We start from the raw sequence: 17,792 nt of genomic DNA, 5'->3' as shown, positions 1-17,792 counted from the left end.
ATAATCTTGCACACATCCTCCATTTCTAACCCACACTATCTTTTTACTTGCCTGTCTTGCCCTAAAAAATAAACACTAATTAAATTGCCATTTTTCCCCAAATAAAAAAAAAGAAATTGGGTCTCCCCACATTCAGATGTTTTCTTTTTTCAACTCTTGGACTTTTGTTCCTTTCATCTGTTCACCAAGAGTCATTTTTCCATTTATTTAATCCATTATCAAAAACCCACATTCCAGTTTGAAAATTCATATCCCATTTTCAAAATATTTAAATGTGCACAAATATATTTATTCCAAATATGTGCATATTAATAAAAAACGAACCCAAACAAAATACAGAAAACCTTTTTTAGTGTGTAAAAAATGCAACAAATTACAACATTGCAACCCAATCTTTCCCTTTTGTAATCCACGTTCATTCAGCCATCAATCAAAAATCAATCTTGATAACTTCTAAATCGGTGATAGTAAATCCTCAATCTAAGGGGCCGATTCGCAGAATTAACTTAAGACAAAATCATAAACGTACTACTTTTGGTATTCACAGAAGGCATTTAGTAGTTTTAAGTTAGGATTTTGTCTTAAGTAAGAATTTTGTCTTAAGTTGCGATTTTGTCTTAAGTTACGATTGTGTTTTAAGTTACGATTTTGTCTTAAGTTACGATTTTGTCTTAAGTTGCGATTTTGTCTTAAATTACGATTGTGTTTTAAGTTACGATTTTGTCTTAAGTTACGATTTTATCTTAAGTTATGATTTTGTCTTAAGTTAAACTTAAGACAAACTTAAGTTAAACTTAAGTTTAACTTAAGACAAATTCGTAATTTAAGACAAAATCATAATTTAAGACAAAATTGTAACTTAAGACAAATCCTAACTTAAAACAAAATCCTAACTTAAGACAAAATTGTAACTTGAGACAAAATTGTAATTTAAGACAAAATTCTAACTTAAGACTATTAAATGCCTTCTGTGAATACCAAAAGTCGTACATTTATGATTTTGTCTTAAGTTAGTTCTCTCAATCAGCCCTTAAGTTTAGATTGATATAAACATTTCCAAACTTCTAATTGCTATTTCGCAACTTTTGTCTTTTTAATCATATTCAAAATACATCTAACCGCGACATCGAATAAGGCTTCTTTTTTTTTAAAACGCGCCGCAAAACAAAAAAAGCATACCTTTCAAAATACTATTGTTTAATGGAGTTAATAACATATATCCTTTTATTAACTTCATTAAACAATAATTCTTTCAAAAAAAAGAGACCCGATGTTGGCCTACTACCCCAACCTGTAATGGAGTGAAATTGTTGGTTAACACACATCAAAAGTACCTAAAATCCATTTTCTAAAACTATCTACCCCACTCCTCTCTCCTTACAATAAACATTACCCCTAGACTACTAATTTTACTAATTTTAATTTTTCTTACCTTAACAGAGCTCTTCCTTGCATCTGTTCTCTCCCGCTATGAACCCCGTAATGACGAAAGTTACATTTACGCGTCAACATCATCTCATTCTGTAAAACTGAAAAAATGACTTTTTCTCCCATTGACTTCAAAGTAAAGGCGTGGGAAAATATTATAAAAATGTATATTAATTTATAATTGTACACATAAGATACAAATATATTTTTGTTAAATATTTGTGATTGTTTTTGAATTTTTGAAACATTTTTCGTAATAAAATAATATGAACATAATTTTATTTTAATACAAATATAATGGTATAAATACATTACATGTCTTGTATTATTTCCTTCATGAAATTTTATGTGTTAATGTGTTTTAAATTGCTAATTATTTTTTACATAATATATATTTTATTAAATATATATTTTTAAAATGTATATTATTGAATATATAATAATTTACCCCTATGGTTTTATATTGTCATATTAAAACATCGTAATCATTTTTATCAGAACTACTTAAAATTGCCATATTAAAACATCTTTATCATTTTTATCAGAACTACTTAATCTGCAGTATTATTTTTAATACCTGAGTTTTTATGTGTCAAATATTTCTTGATTTTAATAATAATATATTTTTAAAACATAAGATTAATACCTTTAAAATTAAATGTACATTAATATAATATTTTTTCTATTTATTTCATAAATTCAATTTTTTCTACTAATACACATATACAATTAATATAAATACCATATTTTAAATATTTTTTAAATTTAGTAATGTGTTTAAAAATTAACCATATTTATTACTATTATTAAATTAAGGTACTTAATTTTCAGTTAGTATGAATGTGGCTTTATGAGCATTAATACCCGTGTATTAATTTTTAATCCGTAATGTTGTTTCAATATCCAATATTAATACTGTAGTATTAATTTACCTGTTGTAGTAATTTCGAATGCTACATATTATTACCTGAGTATTACTTTCTCAAACAAATATTTTTACTCTTATATGAATAAATACATTTTTTTTTACCTAATCCTGTCTTATTTTTTTTTAAATATTAATTTTAAATAGGTATTAATATGAAAACCTGAGTATTAAATTATCCAAACCAATTACAACAAAAGAAAAACTTACCATCCTATACTTACCATGCATTGTAATAGCTTGTGATGTAAATGTATATGTGTTGTAATAGCAGGCATTGTAATAACTTGCGATGAAAAGTTATCTGCATTGTAATAGTTGTGTTGTAATGGCATTGCGTTGTGTTGCCTGCATTGTAATGGATGTCTCCCGTATATCACATATTGAGAAATGTTCCCAGCATAGTCTTTTTTAATATACACTTCATATCTACATTTAAAAAAAAACAAATCAGTTGTTACTATACTGTAAACTGTGTGTTTTCACTATATACATCCACTTTTAAGGTGTGTGAATGCTCTCGCAGGTGGGTCACGGGAGACTCGAAAGATCTTACAGTTATACATTTCATTCTAATCTATAATACAGAGTTCTTTTTCATGTGGTGAGTTATTATTGAATGCTAATCTTCAATAATTGAGTCATTACAGTATGTATATTTTATTAATTAATTGGTTTACTTACAGCTCTTGGGAGACGATCATGGGATTTGATCACACAATGCCCTGCATGGACTACAATGGGGTTATTCTTCCTCTCCGGCTCTTGTGATCCACTCGTGAGATCCTACATTTGGAATAACATTCATAACAGGGTATTTTTGTAAATTTAAATAAAATGAGACATAGTAAGTGTTGTTTACGGTAGAAAAACTGTTGCTGTATCGTTGTATATGAAATATATAATAAAAATCCTATTTTTTACGATCTCACAAGCCTCTTGCGAGACACCCACTGGACGTCCGGGAGAAAAAGACATCCCAAAGTGGATTGTGATTGGTTTATATGGATTTTTTTCTTTAGAAAAGACATATTCCTTCCTTGTTGCTTCATTTGGCTAATGGGTTTTGCTTTTGGTATGGTTAGACCTTTTTGGCTACTTCTCTGACATTGCTGATTTTCTGTCTCTAGAATGTCAATTTCAGATTCAGATGAACAGCCTAGTGCTGTTTGAACAACTCAGCCACATAAGCAGTTGTTGGTGTACAATGTTTTGAATGAGTCCGGGCGGGAAAACCATATCTGCAAAACATGACAAAATTTGTATGTATGTATGTAAAATATGTAAAAAGGAGTTTGTAAAGACAGCTGGAACAAGCGATACAGCATGAGTCACCCAGGCATGTAGCGACATTTGGAAGCTATCAATGCCTTGCTCGGGCTGAGTTAGTCTATGCTAAAGAGCTTGATAACTCCCCAGGGGCATCCCAATCTTTTGAACCTGGTGACACTGTAGCTGCCCAAGTGCTCAACCTAAATAAAGCCCTTTATTGCTGCATATGTAAGGGGGTAATATTTTCTTCTGAGACAAGCAGAGTGCACAGGACCAGCTTGTCCAAGACCATAAATGCCTATCTGGACAGTAAGTTTTATATTTTTACATTTTTTTCTATATTTTTCTTACCGCTGTTTTTTTACTCCCAGTTTCTTTTTTTGTTGTACCCTAACAAAAAATCAAAAACTTTAACATTGTGAAAAAAACACAAAAAATACAGTTACTTAAAATTTTCGTCAGAAAACCTCTCTTCAGAGCTACCTTATACATGTTCTGTTGTAAAATCTAGAATGTATATGTACCAGAGCTTCGGTACCCCTCTTTTTTGTGTAATATAATCTACGCTCACAAGATAGTAAAATTACTTTAAGGGAAGAATTTGTATTTTTCTTAATTATGATACTTATCCCTCATAATCCCTACTACTAGACTATGGGGAGAGACTGGCCTTCCACTGATACCTTGCATGAAGGTAATCAGTGTGTAGAGTAGGGTGTGATCAGACACTGCCTCTCTAAACACAACTTTCCTCAGGCTCAGTAGTATTCCATAGTATGTATAACAAGTACTAGCCTCCCCTCTGAAACCTTTCCCCAGGGTAATAACCATATATGTTAGCGTGTGGGAATGGATTTCCTTGTCCACTCAAGCTCTCCCCAGCATGTTAGACATATACAGTAGATTGTAGGGAAACGGTGTCTTCTACTATCTCCATGACAACAGGAATATGCAGTACAGCGTAGTGAAGCAGTGGCCTCTCTGCTAACACCTCTCCTTAGAAAACAGTCTTGGACGGAAGCAGTCTGTCCGCTAACACATCTTACCAGAGAGGTGTCTGTAGTAGAGTTTGGGAAATCTCTCTACTCATACCTCCTCTCATGATGACACATACACATCGTAGGCAGTGGGGAAAACTACCCTATTTCCTGACACAACTCTACACATAGTAGGCAGTGGGGAGACACTACCCTGTTTCCTAACACAACTGTCTTGCATGACAACTCTGCATAGTATAGTGAAGGGAGAGACTGGCCCTCTCTCCTGTGACCTGTCTCTCGGATGACGGATGACAGGTGTGCAAATTAGGGTGTGAAAAGTGCCTTTGTAAAATATGGAGTTGAAATTACCTAAATGTTTAGAAGTCTGTCTTGCATAACACCAACAGAGACTATGAAATGAAAGCACCAGAGTAACATATGGTAAAGTAGGCTATGGGTTGAAACTCTTCTCTCTGCACATGTCTCTCTTCATACTGATGAATGTCCATAGTAGAGTATAAAATGGAGTATCTTCTTTCTCTTGAGAACTGTGTCTTAGACAACTGGTGTCCATATTTGCTTGTGGAGCCATACTCACCTGCGTTTCAGGCACCTCCCAATGGTAACCCTCATATGTAATAGGGTGTGCACAGCAGATGGTAGCAGTGTGTATTAGAAAATAAAGATGCACTTTCCTCTGTACAAGACCTCTCTCGTATCAGAGCTCCCTATGCAAAAGCATGCACAACTACTAATCTTTGTAGGAACAGCTCACTGTTGCTTGACAAGTAACCATAGCTGCATAGCAAAATAATTGGGCTCTCCATTACTAAATCTCTGTTGGATAAAAGATGTGCACAGTGCCGTTGACATACATATACTTGTAAGTATTAAAGAAAAACATCCAACAACTATTTAACAAACTATATGAACGACTATGATACAAAGCCATCAGACAACTTTAATATACATAAAAAAAGTCTTACTCTCATAAGCAGCTGCTATACACACACCCTTTTTTGCTTCCTTTGCCTACTGAAAGTTGATCTTGGTACAACTTATTTTCGAGTATTTTAGCCACTTTAGTCTGCCAAAGACTCTTTAATTTCCTGGTATGTGATGGCAGGCTAGGTAGCAATAAATTCACAGCAAAGCAGCATATCTACATATTATAGTTTGCAAAGTTTAGCTTGTGCAGAATTAGCTTGTGCTACTAAACTGCTCAACTGTACAGGTGCCTCCACATCCTTCCAACCTGAATACACTGTGCCTGATTAGGTAGTTATTGCTTAACAACACAATATACCTGCTTGTCTTAACAAGGCTCTTCTTTGCTGCTTGTGTAAGCCAATAATTATTTCCTCAGGGACAAGTTTCCATTTTTCTCCTGAAAAAAACAAAATAACCAAAAAGATAAAAGTTATACACTGGTCAATAATTGATAAAAGTTATGCATCAGTATATTTTCTAAACCTTTCTAAATTATTCACCCAAAATCTCATATTCATATCTAAATTACACACGAAAAAGTTTTGCAAGGTTTGTGCCGAATATACTGCTAGAGTGGATGTCTCAGATACTTACACTTTTGCAGGCAGGGTTTAGAGAACGGATTAGCACATTGGATTAGGTGCTCCAGGTTCAGCTCCTTTATTGGACATTTTATTGGGGCAGGGACGGCTCTATATTGCATTTGTTAATTTTAGACCTGCTTTCGATTTGGTTCCCCATCCTAAGCTATGGCAGGTACCAGATGAATTGGGGGTACCGCAATATTTGTTGCATATGAGCAAGCGCCTGCACGAAAATTACTTTGCCAGAGTGAGATGTGGTCAAATGGGTGAATTGACTGAGCCTTTTCCTGTCCAAAGGGGGATGAGCAGGGATGTGTTATTGCCCCAACCATCTTTTCCCTCTATAGCAATGATCTAGCAACTTTTGTGGACTGTGGTGATTCTGATGCTCCGTGCCTTGCAAACACCAGGATACGAGCCCTGATGTTTGCAGATGATTCTCTGCTTATTTCGAAGTCCCCCATGGCCTACTGATGATTTTGGACAGATTTGATATTTTTTGTACCCTTAGAGGCCTAGACATAGCATCACCAAAACTAAATTTATGGTACTCAATCCCCGTAGTACCAGATGGTCTAACCCTTTCCTTAGAGGGTCTCACCTGGAGCATGTTCGAATATTTGGGAAAATCGTCAATGAGCACTCTAATTGGCAATCACACACACAACTTAAAGCAGGCCAAGGTTTGAGCAAACCTCAGGGGTATTATAAAAATACAAAAGGGCTCTCTTTTTTGACCTATTTCCAAGGCATTGCAAGTTTTCAACCATCAAGCTCTCTATGGAGCAGAGCTTTGTGGGCACAGGGATGTCTCTTCTCTTCGGCTTGTTGAAAATAGTTTTTTTCAAGAACCAACAGGCTTCCCATCAGTAACCCATTGCTTCCCTAAAGGTGAGACATGTGGCAAAAAAAGTAACCAATGTGGTCCTCCTTAATCCCATATGATATTGGAAGCTGTCCTGGTCCACTTTGTAACTGGTTTCCTATCAGGCAGGCTTGCAGGACATTTTATGTAGTATGGGTGCAACTGATATCAAGTATGTTAGGGTTGCCCTTTCATTATTTGGCCTGAGGCAATAGTGAGATGTCCCCCGTGACTCTAGTGAAATATTTAAGACCTAAATAAAGATTACCTATTGGCAATATAAGCTACATTTGTTGCATGCCTAGCCACATGTTTGAACTTTAACTTTGGCCCAAACTTGGGCTTTCCTTCAATGGAAAGATAGCTCTGGGTTAGAGCACTTTCTGGACAACATTGAGCCGGCAGCTGCAAGGAAACTCTATTTGCAGCTTTGATATGGGTCATAACACATGTATTCATTGCATCTATATAGATGATCTCATTGTGATAATATTCATTTCACTAATTTGATAATATCAAACATGCTAATATCTATCAAAGATTGTTATTCATAAATAATGTATTATGCGCTCCATCTATCTTCCTCTTTCAACCTCTACTCAATAGTTTCAATTACTTACCTATCTATATATACCCCTTACAATACATTACTATTTTGTTCTCTCTGGGAATTTTACTGGATCCTTACTGGAATTGATAATACAAAGACTTCTGGCCTTAATATGCTTTCTTGCACTTTTTCAACTATACGATCCAATTCTCCTTTGTAAAAAAAACACTATATTCTCTTCTCACAAAGATAGTATACATTTTTTGCAACATAATAAAACCCTTTATATATAATGGAATATGACCTGTTATGCCACTACATCTCCGTTCATATTCTAAGATGGCCGCCATCTACAAGAGGCACCGGGACTCCACTCTGGGAAGTCTCTTTCTCTTTCCACACTTCAAATGCATGATACTGAGTGGGGAAAGAAACATGCGCGGGTACATTTGTTAGCAGGTTCCCGCCTTTGTTTCCATGGTTATTACTATATACTGGTCTCCTCGTAGCTATGATATAGAGAGACAATTTTTGGATTGGCATTACCGTTTGCCGTTAACGTTACCGGGACTTGCTTTGGGACATAATAGTCAAGGCGGTCTCAGTTGCTCCTTTTTTAACTTGCCATGGGCACTATTGTTTTCATAGTTGTTACCATGACATATCATACCATTGACATAATCTTTTAGTCCAATATTTTCTTAAGGGTTCTGGCACTTTACCACCATACTTGTTTCCCTGTACACTTCACGTATTGGAGCTTATCATGGACCCGATACCCAGAGATATACTTAGCTCTTATACTCTTTAATTGCCCTATATTTAGGTAAGATTCCAATGACTAGGTGCAATTTGACTGTTTTTTCACTACTTCCACTCTTCACTTCTATTCAACACAGGGTTTCATTTTTTGTCAATAATTAGTGAAGTGTATCCAGCATGATAATTATTCAGTATTACATTCTATGTTATGGGTTGGTTGCTATAACCCTTCCATCACCTTGGGACAATCGTTTTTTTAGTATATATTGTTGGTAAGCACATTTTCTATTGGGTTAGTACGAAAATGTGTCTGTTTCTCTCTATTTATGGATATACATGTTTCTTTTACAGCAGGAATGGCATTTTAAGACTGTATAAGAATAAGATACATAACTGTCTTCACTTATCATCGCAACATACGATTGACCACATTCTTCTTGTATGTGAATAGCCCAAAACGGCTAATTTAAGCAAGTTCTGTACCATCAATGAGGTCATCCACTTTGTCTGTTAGCTAAACTTCAACTTTAATATCTACCTTTGGGGGCCGATTCCGATTCGGGAAAAACTGCTCCGAATAGCCATTCGGAGCGTTTTTCCCGTACGAATCGTACCCTGCAACGTCCCCCGTACGTACGACGAAGTACGATTCGTACCAGGAGCCGTACTCCGTACGAGTCGTACAGAGACCGTCCGACTCTAATCTCCATACGATTCTCCCTCGGAACCCGCTGTACGTGACATCTGTACGGTTCGCGGCTGGTTTTTACTACCCAGCAAGTACAATACGTGTCGGGGACGCACCGTACGACCCTTTTTCTACGGGAGCTGAAAACAGCCGTAAAAGCAGAGTTTGCGCCGAAACAGGTACGGAACCCCCCCCCCCCCGGGTACGGTGCGTACCCCCATGATAGCAGGGGTACGGTGCGTACCCCTGCGATCATGGGGTGTACGAGCCGTATCCCATGTACGATGGGTGTACGAGCCGTACCCCATGTACGATGGGTGTACGAGCCATACCCCATGTACGATGGGTGTACGAGCCATACCCCATGTACGATGGGTGTACGAGCTGTATCCCATGTGCGATGGGTGTACGAGTCGTACACCCATCGTACATGGGGTACGGCTTGTACACCTATCGTACATGGGGTACGGCTCGTACACCCATTGTACATGAGGTGCGGCTCGTACACCTATCGTACATGGTGTATGGCTCGTACACCCCATGATCACAGGGGTACGCACCGTACCCCTGTGATCATGGGGTGTACGGACCGTACGGTGTGTATGTGTTTGTGTGCTTTTCCGTACGACTCACCCTTACCTGACGTGGACCGTACGAATTGCGTCCTCATACCCCGGTCCAGATCGTACTCGTCGGGTCATACGGCATGTGTACGAGTCGTACGGCATGTGTACGAGTCGTACGGTTCACGGTTTTAGACTTGCAATACGTATGGATCGCGACGATTCAGACGGATTCACGGAATACGGATCGTACTACGCGACTCGGACGGACGGGTACGATTCGTACGGAGAGGGCTCCGGATAAAAATCGTAGGGACGGTTTTTTTCCCGAATCGGAATCAACCCCTTGTTTGCTAATATCCAACAGCTGAGGTACCACAAGATAAGACTATACTTCCGTAAACAACGCTGCTAAAGATACCTACTTACTGCGCCTACAATTTGAACCTTGATCTCTGTCTACTTTTTTGAAGGTTGATTCCCTAACTTAATGGGCATTATCAGCACTGACTATTGTTCACAATGCTTTATTTTACCATATTCATTTCTACGGCCTTTCCTTTAGTAACACACAAACCTTTCTTCACTGGGCTTCGCAGTTAATTTGTACTATCTCGTTTATTCACTGCTATATCTTAAGATAGCCTTATGTCACTGGGTGTATTCCTTGGATAGTCACCTTACTGGTCGGTTCTACTGGCCTTGCAATACTATTTTAAGTATGGTATTTTTCCATCATATTGCTTGTTTCTCCCTCTTTTCTTTTCCATATCTTAAATCTCGAGTCACACCCTTCTTCTTTTTTCTACTTTACTGACTCTATACAAAATAATAGTAAATGATTCCAGTTAAAAAAATTTATCTTCTTTCTTAAACTTCTCACAGCCTTGAAAAAGTCACTGTGTGACAAAACATGTGTTGACTGTTTCTGAAGAAAAGAAACTTGTGAATCTTTGAGTGCACTGAAGTGTACTAATTGTTGGATAGATAATAAACTATATCTTATGTTGAAAAAAGAAGTCCTAAAAGTTTGGACCCTATTTCTATGTTCAACTTTTTTGGAGTGCTTGGGTTATTGTAATATAAAAACTGTTTACATTCGGTTTCATCAGGATCCAGTGTATTAATCACACCTTGGGTAGTAGGGTTTTTCTAATCTGATGGCACCACATGATAATTCCAGTTATATAGTACCCACTAAAATATAGTTCTTCTTGTATGAGGTGCGAAGAAGTAAGCCACTACTAGCCCTATCTCTTATTAATGGGCAAAAAAACTTAACAGATATTGTCGGCCTTATGCCCATATTATATTGGAAGAGGTCTTCGTCCCCTCTGGAGGTGGTTTCCAATCAGGCAGGCTTGCAGGAGATGTTATGCAGTATGGGTGCAACTGATATCAAGTATGTGAGGTTTACCCCTTCAAACATTGGCCTCAGGCAATTGTGGGATATCCCCCTTGAGTCTGCTGAAATATCTAAGGCCCAAATAAAAATTGCCTATTGGCAATATATGGTAAATTTGTTGCATGACTAGCCAAAAGTTGGAACTCTAACTTTGGCTTTCCTTCAATGGAAAGATAACTACGGTATGGAACACTCCCTGGACAACATTGAGCCGGCAGCTGCAAGGAAACTTTATTTGCAGTTTAGATATGGGTTTCTACCCCTGCTCTCTTTTACAGCTCTTTGGGGTGTTAAATTGAGGCCTTCTTCCAAACAATGTGCTCTTTGTCTCTTAAAGAACGAAACAGTAGAGCACATTTTGTTTTTCTGTCCGGTGCATCTAGGCCCTTGGAATTTGTTCATCTGACCATTGTGTCATAACCTAGTTTACAGGAGGTGTAGAGCAGCCCTAAGAATCCTGAAGTATGACTCCAGTTAGATTGTAGTACTTGCAGTTTTTTAAGGTTTCTGTTGGCTATGTGGAGAACCAGGCAATCTTACATGAAATTATGTATTGCCTAGTGTTACTTGTGGCTAAACTAATTAGATCGATGGAAATCCCAGCCACATGTTTATTGGTTTTGTATACTTTTTAATACAAATTTTAAGGATGTATTTATGCTTAATTATATTTATAATTTTTGTATGACTATATTTGTTTTATCTGTATTGACTCAGTACTTTAATGGTGTGTTGCCCAAAAAGTTATTGGTTGACATCTAATGCACCATTAACTTGTTATTCTTTTCTCCTGAAAATTCTACAACCTCACCCAGTGCACTTTTCCCACACACAAATTTTAACATGGCGTCAAACCTCATTTCATAAAACTTTATAAAGTAGCACATTCCTCTCGAAATACCTTTCCTAACACTCATCACAGGTTTTCCCTCTATAACTAGCAATACAATCACTCAAACATTTAATAGGGCTGACGTATATGGACAAGCAGTCTCATAAGAACATTACAGCTTGCATTATTACATTCTTTCTTTCATAATTTCAGAAACACTGCTTCCTTTACTTACAAGTACACACAGCTTCTACACCTCACTTTTCAACACTCTCTGCAAACCTTGCTCCCGTCTCTCTACATTCTAATCTGTACCTCCTAAAAGCTACATTAACACAGCTACATCTCCACCAAAACGTTTCGCTCTGTAAGCATAGTGTAGAATAAGTTTACCCACATTAGTACACTTACTGACACTTTACAAGAAGGTTTATCGAATGTATTACTTAATACCAGAACTTGGACTTCTTTTGCAAATGCAAATGACCACATCAGTCTATTTCAACTCCAAATAAATGAACTTCTGCTGAACACAACTCAGAGACTTCCGTCTCCTCCAAAGCGCTAATGATAAAGTGAGCTATCTCTGGTTTTGCACCCAATCACATCCAGCATTTCTTTAACCATGCAATAAGAATGGCATCAATTGGTTGAGGCTTGGCCCTGACTTCCACTGGATTGTACAATTCCATGTGGCAGCCCTAGTAATTGTCCGTGCAAATCTTGTAAGAGGATCAGGGGATCGCAAGCACCTTGGAGAACGTTTTCCCTTGTGAGTTTCACTGGAGGCTCGCAAGATCAAACTAACCATATACAAAATAACGATCTACTCATCAAAGTACTTATCTCTTACACACTTTCTCTTAAAAACAAGCACAATATGCATTCCTACTAATGGAGTGTATTCACAGCTCATCTACTCCTTTTTCTATTCACAATTCCGCGAGAGTCCAGCGAGATAGTAACAATTAGGTAAAAACAATATGCATTTATTTTTTTCACAGCAATTATCTCTTAGTCACCTCATCTCTAAACTTAGGGGAACAGCACACCTTTCTTTTGCCCCCTTATATGGCTTTTTAATTTATTTTCACAGGACCTCCAATTATTCACGGTAAACAGATATGGTGGCCATTTAATGTCCGACATTCCAACAGCCAGCCAATCGGAGCACTCACTCTCACTGGACTTATGGGAGCCTCTTGCTCTCACAAGAGCATTAAGGCTCATGGGAAAAATGGGCCTCTCGCCCAATCACAGGGCTCTGTCTTTGAATTTGCACTCTCGCGGACGGACCCCCATGAGACCAATTTAATACAATTAAATGTTACCCTCAATGTCTCAAAAACTCCTGGACGGATTCACACTAAATCACTGAAAGCACAATCTGTGGACCAAGAACCAGCTTCCAGCCTAATTTGGTGCAATACCATTCAGCAGATTTTGCTGTAGCCGTGTCTAAAGAGATTTATGAAAAATTGCACAGATATTTTACGTTTTGGGATTCATCAAATGAGGCCTAAGTTATTAGCAAACAAAAAACCCTCCGTCAATGGAAAAACAGATCTAACTATAGCCACCTAGTGGTGACCGCCACTAGGTAATGTGTGTGTGTGTGTGTGTGTGTGTGTGTAGGTTTGTCTTACTATCTTTGTGGGGACTTGGGTGTGATAACACACTCAAGCCGTGGGGACATGATTGCACTGTGGGGACCTGAACCCAATGTCCTTTAAATGATAAAAAATGGCTTCAGGAACATCTGTGTCCATTTTTACAACTTTTTCAAAAATTGTCTTGTGGGGACCTGTGTTTCAAAAGTGTGTTTATATTTTTGCTTGGCTCTGCCCCTGTAGACAGGAGGCGGTACTGCGGTCTTAAACACACTTTACAGTTAAACACACTTTGTTCACCAGGAACACAAGTTAGCAGCAGAAAGCACAGATTTTTCGAAGGAAAAGCTGCAAAACCCTGTGTTAAAAAATATTTTTCATGCAAAGTAACATTTTCCCCATTTAATAAAGTTAAACTTTATTTGCATGAAACTTTTGAATTTAGACTATTTGAGTCTAAAAATGGTTAGTGGTTTTATAAACATTGCTAAAAGCAACTTGGGTAAGTTTTGAATCCCAGATTACTTCACTATTGCAGTTTGAGCCTTATCTGCAATTAAAGAATGATGATGCATTAAAGCATGATACAATATAAACTGATCTGATAGATTTTTGCAAATTTGATTACATATTATTATGCACTTTGGAATACGTTCTTAAGATGATGGCTAGATGAGTGAGTGCCTAGAGTTGCATTGTGCTAACAGCTACGCTCTCTCAGACGCCGAGCTGCAGTAATGTCATGCACACAGCATGGGGAAGTTTAATTTTAACAGAAAAAGCATGTTCTTAGAACATTAGTGACATTCTTAGAAAATATATTCAAAGATTGCCTTAAAATGAAATTACATTTAAATCCTTTGAATTGCTTAATTTCCAAACTGTTACCAATGCTTTACAAATTAAAGCAGCTTCATTCCCAAAGATGGGTGAAGAACAGTCATATAACAAGTATTAGCAAAGCCAACAGGTGACATCTACGAGAGAGCTACTGGCTTTGACAGAGTTTTTTTGCCCTGTTGTATAGCTCTGCCACATGGATGAAATTGAAATTAACATTTTTAAAAAGCACTACCACCCACCCACTCATTCATCCACCTACTCATACACCCATCTTCCTTCCTTTCATCCATCATTCCTTTAAATATTCCTTCTTTCCTTTTTCTCTATACCCATCTCTTGTTCTTCCTTTCTCCTGTTTGCTTTTCTATTGAGGCAGTATTCCTTCATTGCATTAATTATGACATTTTGCCTGCCCAGGTGCAGACAGAATAGGAGCACAAAGAACTACAGCCCCCGCTGTAGCTGCTGAAGCAACATGACACCCCTGTTTCTGAGCTGTACATATTCACTAACTTGTACTTATCAGCACTATAATGACACACTATCTTTGTGGGGACTTGAAAATTATTATAATAACAAACTATCTTTCTGGGGACTTGAACATCTCTATACTAACACACTATGTTTCTGGGGACTTGAACATCATTAGCTTCACTTTCTCTGTATGGGAATTTAAGCTTTGTCTTTACACACTATTTCAGTGGGGACTTGAACACAATCATATTCATGCATTAACTCTGGGTACTTGAACATCCCAATAATCTTATACTATCTCTCTGCAGACTTCAATATGAATACACTCACACACTATCTATGTAAGGACTACTATAACCATATGCTATTTATATGGTGACATGAATAAAATGATCATCACATTCTACCTTTGTGGGAACTTTTATCACAGCTGAAGACACCATCTCTATACAGACCCTGGTGCTACTGTGATCACAACCACCTCTATTGACATTATAACACACCACCCCAATGCAGTGATAAGATACAACCTCTGTGGTCATCATCCGAAACTACCCCTATGCAGACAATAACATTGTATGCATTCCTAGGGAGGTGTTGTCCAACAGCTATTTTGGCAAAAATGTAAAACAGTAATAAAGATCCAGGGTCCACTTGACTATATTCCTTGATTCCATATGTTAATTTCTTTATGTGAGTATTCCCTTAACTCCTAAGATTTTAACCCCTTCGCTGTGAGGGTTATTTTCCCACTGTGCTGGGGGGGAGGGGGGCGCGCACGGCGCCCGCATGCTCATGACAAGCTGAGCTCGTCATGAGGCAAGGCACTCCTGTGCTCATGACGAGCTCAGCTCGTCACAGGTGCATTACCTGCCATGGAACGCTCAGCACAGCAGGGGAATTATCCCCGCATGCGAGCGTTCCACGGCTCATGACGAGCTGAGCTCGTCATGAGCACCGGAGCGCCGTGCCTCATGATGAGCTCAGCTCGTCATGAGCATGGAAGAGTTTACGCACTAACAAATAGGTTAAATACAGTTTTCAGTGCCTTTCTGTAATCAAGATATTCTTTCGGACACATTAACATAATCTGTCTTTTGTGTATGCCCCTAGTATATATGCAGCAATTCAAATAGAATAGATTATAATGTTGTCCTTGTATATTGTTGATAAAATAAACATTTAGCCATGTGCCTTTGACTGTATTCAATTACAAATAGTATTATGGACTAGGTCCTCACAAGGATGGTAGCACATGTTCATGTCCCCACAAGGATGGTTCTGTGTGTGTGATTGAATAACAATAGATTTGCAAATTTGAAGCAGGATCCTGTGTCATGATTTTTTTCTCAACATGTTTCTGTTACTAGTATATTTTAAAAAACATTGGGAAAGGTTAGTCCCCACAAGGCAGGTATTCACGTATAGTCCCCACAAGGATGGTAACACATGTATGTCTGTGTATGGGAAATCCGCAACATTCTATTCCCAATAACTTTGGCGCCGATTGATGAATCTTTACGATATTTTACAAACTTTTGGCCAGATTTGGTCCGCTCCTATCCTGGAAGTTTCAGGGTGATTCGTCAAGTGGGGGCAGAGAAAAATGGGGGTCCCAAAAGTGTTTTCCCCATGCAATTTCAATAGGACCTTTAGCCATAGCTACAGCCCGAACGGCTGAACGAATTACATAAAATTTGGCAAAGAGGTAGTCCTCAGTTCAGACTTGTGCCTTTTGCTTAAATGGTGTCAATCTGTTCAGTAGTTCCTGAGAAAATTATACTTAAAGTCATTTATATATCTATGGGCACGGTGGATCCGTGGAGTGTGCGAGGATTGTCATCGTACCTTAAGCGCACCCTTCTGATCACGCACTGAATGCTAATTGGCTGTCTAGTGGTTGTCAACATTTGAAACCAGGAACTGTTGGCAGCCATTTTGTGCCTCGGTAGAATCGAGGCTGAGGAAGTCAGTGGAATATGTGTGCAAAACTTAGAAAGGGGGCAGGGTAGAAATAATTTTACCCTCTAGACCTGCTTAGGGGGTCCCCCAGGGCCCACAATTTTTATTTATTTTTTAAACCAAACCCGGCAGGTGCGTGTAGGTTGCGCGGACTGTGCCGTAAAATAAATAACAGAGGTTTTTTTTTTAATAATTAGTCCCCGGGAGGGTTAAATACCGGGGGCAAAATTATTATATTTTATGTGGGGCCCAGAGGGGCCTCCCAGCCTCGGGGATCGTCACCCCCTGGGGCTAAAAAGAAAAAAATGGTGGGGTAGGGGTCCAAGGTCCCCAAAGTCACGGGGACCACCACCCCCGGGGCTTTATGTATTGTGGGAGGGGGACTGCTTGGCCCCCCTCCTGAAGCACTGGAGGGCCCGTTACCCCCCAGGGCTACAAAAAATGGTTGGGGGGGCTGCAAGGTCCCAGGGGATCGTCACCCCCTGGGACTAAAAAGAAAAAAATGGTGGGGGTAGGGGTCCAAGGTCTCCAAAGTCACAGGGACCACCACTCCCCGGGGCTTTATGTATTGTGGTAGGGCCGGCTCTTTCATTGTTCAGGGGTGTCCATCCTGCCCTCCCATAGCAAGGAAATCTGTTCTCTCTTTCAAAATCTAAATCAGATTGCTTTTCCACATGGGGAGCTGCATGTTAGTAGCTCCCCATGTGGAAAAGCAATGCCGGCTCCCAAACGTGTAGAATTTGTGCACCAAAGGCGCTGGAGTCGCGCACCCTACAGATTATGAGTCGTGCAACCAGCTCGTGTACACCAGGGGGCCGCACTGAGTGCTGCGCTGGATGCGCAATTTTTTATTTTACCGTAATAAAATAGCCCCTATCAGTAATTTCTAATATTCCCGGGGACCCTATCCCCGGGTCTTATAAAAAAATGTTGGGGACCGTGGGGGGAGCCACAATGCCCCCACGGTCCTTTCGGCTCCCCGCGTTCTTCGGGAGTCGGCATTGCTTTTCGGCATAGGAAGATGCTACCTTGCATGTGGAAAAGCAATCTTGTTTGGAT

This window comes from Lissotriton helveticus, chromosome 8 (genome assembly GCF_964261635.1).
Source record: "Lissotriton helveticus chromosome 8, aLisHel1.1, whole genome shotgun sequence".
Taxonomy (NCBI): Eukaryota; Metazoa; Chordata; class Amphibia; order Caudata; family Salamandridae; genus Lissotriton; species Lissotriton helveticus.
Note: the sequence above shows the minus strand (reverse complement) of the source record.